The sequence below is a fragment of the Opisthocomus hoazin genome, unplaced genomic scaffold (genome assembly GCF_030867145.1).
Source record: "Opisthocomus hoazin isolate bOpiHoa1 unplaced genomic scaffold, bOpiHoa1.hap1 HAP1_SCAFFOLD_155, whole genome shotgun sequence".
NCBI classification, from domain to species: Eukaryota; Metazoa; Chordata; class Aves; order Opisthocomiformes; family Opisthocomidae; genus Opisthocomus; species Opisthocomus hoazin.
In genome coordinates, this window is record NW_027448880.1 from 55,001 (window position 1) to 60,067 (window position 5,067).

Here is a 5,067-nt window from a genome sequence, read left to right on the forward strand (position 1 = left end):
CCGCCGGGCAACGCCCGAGTCTGCCGGCTGAGCCGCGGCTGACAAGCGTTCGAGTGCCGGCGACCGCCGCCGGTCTCGGCCCGGCCCTGGAGAAACCCCTCTTGGAGCCCTCGCTCCAGTCGGCAACGGCCACCGGAGCCTGCGGGCAAGCAGCGGCTTCGCGCGGCTTCTGGCAGTCGGAAGCGCCGTGCGCGATAGGTAGGAGGCAGAACGGCCACGGCCAGGGCCGCCGGGCAACGCCCGAGTCTGCCGGCTGAGCCGCGGCTGACAAGCGTTCGAGTGCCGGCGACCGCCGCCGGTCTCGGCCCGGCCCTGGAGAAACCCCTCTTGGAGCCCTCGCTCCAGTCGGCAACGGCCACCGGAGCCTGCGGGCAAGCAGCGGCTTCGCGCGGCTTCTGGCAGTCGGAAGCGCCGTGCGCGATAGGTAGGAGGCAGAACGGCCACGGCCAGGGCCGCCGGGCAACGCCCGAGTCTGCCGGCTGAGCCGCGGCTGACAAGCGTTCGAGTGCCGGCGACCGCCGCCCGTCTCGGCCCGGCCCTGGAGAAACCCCTCTTGGAGCCCTCGCTCCAGTCGGCAACGGCCACCGGAGCCTGCGGGCAAGCAGCGGCTTCGCGCGGCTTCTGGCAGTCGGAAGCGCCGTGCGCGATAGGTAGGAGGCAGAACGGCCACGGCCACAGCCGCCGTGCAACGCCCGAGTCTGCCGGCTGAACCGCGAGTAGCTGCAGCGGTTCGATGGCGCTGGTCCGCGAGCGCCAGCCCTCTGCCCTAGTATACGGACAGCGAGGTCCCCGGCCCCGGCGGGCTCGAAGAGAACCGTCTTCCCCCAGCGGGGAGGCGCGCGAGCGCCGCCGACTCTTACCATGACGTAACTGGAGGCAGCGCAAAGCAGCGACCCCTTCGGCAGCTCCGAAGAAGAACCGGGCAAGACGTCTACCTGCCAGAACCGCGGTGGAGCCAAAGTCCCGCCGGAGCGAGGTAGACGAGGCATCCCTTTCCGCCGGCAGCTCCGGCGGCCACATCGGGCACAACGGACCCGGCGGACGGTAAAACGGGTAGACCTGGCCTCCCTGCCGGCAGAACGGGTAGACGAGGCCTCCCTGCCTGGAACCGGGTAGACCTGGCATCCCTGCCGGAAGCGGGTAGACCTGGCATCCCTGCCGGTAAAACGGGTAGACCTGGCCTCCCTGCCGGCAGAACGGGTAGACGAGGCCTCCCTGCCTGGAACCGGGTAGACCTGGCATCCCTGCCGGAAGCGGGTAGACCTGGCATCCCTGCCGGCAAAACGGGTAGACCTGGTCTCCCTGCCGCCAAAACGGGTAGACCTGGCCTCCCTGCAGGTAAAACGGGTAGACCTGGCCTCCCTGCCGGCAGAACGGGTAGACCTGGCCTCCCTGCCGCCAGAACGGGTAGACCTGGCATCCCTGCCGGCAAAACGGGTAGACCTGGTCTCCCTGCCGGTAAAACGGGTAGACCTGGTCTCCCTGCAGGTAAAACGGGTAGACCTGTTATCCCTGCCGGCAAAACGGGTAGACCTGGTCTCCCTGCAGCCAGAACGGGTAGACCTGGCATCCCTGCCGGTAAAACGGGTAGACCTGGTCTCCCTGCCGGCAAAAAGGGTAGACCTGTTCTCCCTGCCGCCAGAACGGGTAGACCTGGCCTCCCTGCCGGTAAAACGGGTAGACCTGGTCTCCGTGCAGGTAAAACGGGTAGACCTGGCATCCCTGCCGGCAGAACGGGTAGACATGGTCTCCCTGCCGCCAGAACGGGTAGACCTGGCATCCCTGCCGGCAAAACGGGTAGACCTGGTCTCCCTGCCGGTAAAACGGGTAGACCTGGCCTCCCTGCAGGTAAAACGGGTAGACCTGTTATCCCTGCCGGCAAAACGGGTAGACCTGGCATCCCTGCCGGCAAAACGGGTAGACCTGGTCTCCCTGCAGCCAGAACGGGTAGACCTGGTCTCCCTGCCGCTAGAACGGGTAGACCTGGCCTCCCTGCCGGCAATATGGGTAGACCTGGCCTCCCTGCCGGTAAAACGGGTAGACCTGGCATCCCTGCAGGTAAAACGGGTAGACCTGGCATCCCTGCCGGCAAAACGGGTAGACCTGGTCTCCCTGCCGGTAAAACGGGTAGACCTGTTCTCCCTGCAGGTAAAACGGGTAGACCTGTTCTCCCTGCAGGTAAAACGGGTAGACCTGGTCTCCCTGCAGCCAGAACGGGTAGACCTGGCATCCCTGCCGGTAAAACGGGTAGACCTGGTCTCCCTGCCGGCAAAAAGGGTAGACCTGTTCTCCCTGCCGCCAGAACGGGTAGACCTGGTCTCCCTGCCGGTAAATGGGTAGACCTGGTCTCCCTGCCGGCAATATGGGTAGACCTGGCCTCCCTGCAGCCAGAACGGGTAGACCTGGTCTCCCTGCCGGTAAATGGGTAGACCTGGTCTCCCTGCCGCTAGAACGGGTAGACCTGGCCTCCCTGCCGGCAATATGGGTAGACCTGGCCTCCCTGCCGGTAAAACGGGTAGACCTGGCATCCCTGCAGGTAAAACGGGTAGACCTGGCATCCCTGCCGGCAAAACGGGTAGACCTGGTCTCCCTGCCGGTAAAACGGGTAGACCTGTTCTCCCTGCAGGTAAAACGGGTAGACCTGGTCTCCCTGCAGCCAGAACGGGTAGACCTGGCATCCCTGCCGGTAAAACGGGTAGACCTGGTCTCCCTGCCGGCAAAAAGGGTAGACCTGTTCTCCCTGCCGCCAGAACGGGTAGACCTGGTCTCCCTGCCGGTAAATGGGTAGACCTGGTCTCCCTGCCGGCAATATGGGTAGACCTGGCCTCCCTGCAGCCAGAACGGGTAGACCTGGTCTCCCTGCCGGTAAATGGGTAGACCTGGTCTCCCTGCCGCTAGAACGGGTAGACCTGGCCTCCCTGCCGGCAATATGGGTAGACCTGGCCTCCCTGCCGGTAAAACGGGTAGACCTGGCATCCCTGCAGGTAAAACGGGTAGACCTGGCATCCCTGCCGGCAAAACGGGTAGACCTGGTCTCCCTGCCGGTAAAACGGGTAGACCTGTTCTCCCTGCAGGTAAAACGGGTAGACCTGGTCTCCCTGCAGCCAGAACGGGTAGACCTGGCATCCCTGCCGGTAAAACGGGTAGACCTGGTCTCCCTGCCGGCAAAAAGGGTAGACCTGTTCTCCCTGCCGCCAGAACGGGTAGACCTGGTCTCCCTGCCGGTAAATGGGTAGACCTGGTCTCCCTGCCGGCAATATGGGTAGACCTGGCCTCCCTGCAGCCAGAACGGGTAGACCTGGCATCCCTGCCGGTAAATGGGTAGACCTGGCATCCCTGCCGGTAAAACGGGTAGACCTGGCATCCCTGCCGGCAATACGGGTAGACCTGGTCTCCCTGCCGCTAGAACGGGTAGACCTGGCATCCCTGCCGGTAAAACGGGTAGACCTGGCCTCCCTGCCGGCAATACGGGTAGACCTGGCCTCCCTGCCGGTAAAACGGGTAGACCTGGCCTCCCTGCCGGCAGAACGGGTAGACCTGGTCTCCCTGCCGGCAGAACGGGTAGACCTGGTCTCCCTGCAGGAAAAACGGGTAGACCTGGTCTCCCTGCAGCCAGAACGGGTAGACCGCGCATCCCTGCCGGTAAATGGGTAGACCTGGCATCCCTGCCGGTAAAACGGGTAGACCTGGCATCCCTGCCGGCAGAACGGGTAGACCTGGTCTCCCTGCCGCCAGAACGGGTAGACCTGGCCTCCCTGCAGGTAAAACGGGTAGACCTGGCCTCCCTGCCGGCAGAACGGGTAGACCTGGCCTCCCTGCCGGCAGAAGGGGTAGACCTGTCCTCCCTGCGGACAGAGCGGGTCGCCCGTGCTGGAGGCCCGTATGCAGGGGTGCCTGCACGGGGTGGGAAGGGGCGGCGGCGGGGTGCCTGTGCTCTCTCAGCCGGGGCGGCGGTGGGGGGGCTTGTGGGGGGTGGCTGGGGGCGGCAGGCCGGCCGTGCCGGAGGCCCGTATGCAGGGGTGCCTGCACGGGGTGGGAAGGGGCGGCGGCGGGGTGCCTGTGCTGTCTCAGCCGGGGCGGCGGTGGGGGGGCTTGTGGGGGGTGGCTGGGGGCGGCAGGCCGGCCCTGCCGGAGGCCCGTATGCAGGGGTGCCTGCACGGGGTGGGAAGGGGCGGCGGCGGGCTGCCTGTGCTCTCTCAGCCGGGGCGGCGGTGGGGGGGCTTGCGGGGGGTGGCTGGGGGCGGCAGGCCGGCCCTGCCGGAGGCCCGTATGCAGGGGTGCCTGCACGGGGTGGGAAGGGGCAGCGGCGGGCTGCCTGTGCTCTCTGAGCCGGGGCCGCGGTGGGGGGGGCTTGCGGGGGGTGGCTGGGGGCGGCAGGCCGGCCCTGCCGGAGGCCCGTATGCAGGGGTGCCTGCACGGGGTGGGTGGGCCTGCGGCGGGCTGCCTGTGCTCTCTCAGCCGAGGCGGCGGTGGGGGGGGCTTGCGGGGGGTGGCTGGGGTCGGCAGGCCGGCCCTGCCGGAGGCCCGTATGCAGGGGTGCCTGCACGGGCTGGGAAGGGCCGGCGGCGGGGTGCCTGTGCTGTCTCAGCCGGGGCGGCGGTGGGGGGGCTTGTGGGGGGTGGCTGGGGGCGGCAGGCCGGCCCTGCCGGAGGCCCCTATGCAGGGGTGCCTGCACGGGGTGGGAAGGGCCGGCGGCGGGCTGCCTGTGCTCTCTCAGCCGGGGCGGCGGTGGGGGGGCTTGTGGGGGGTGGCTGGGGGCGGCAGGCCGGCCGTGCCGGAGGCCCGTATGCAGGGGTGCCTGCACGGGGTGGGAAGGGGCGGCGGCGGGGTGCCAGTGCTGTCTCAGCCGGGGCGGCGGTGGGGGGGCTTGTGGGGGGTGGCTGGGGGCGGCAGGCCGGCCCTGCCGGAGGCCCGTATGCAGGGGTGCCTGCACGGGGTGGGAAGGGGCGGCGGCGGGCTGCCTGTGCTCTCTCAGCCGGGGCGGCGGTGGGGGGGCTTGCGGGGGGTGGCTGGGGGCGGCAGGCCGGCCCTGCCGGAGGCCCCTATGCAGGGGTGCCTGCACGGGGT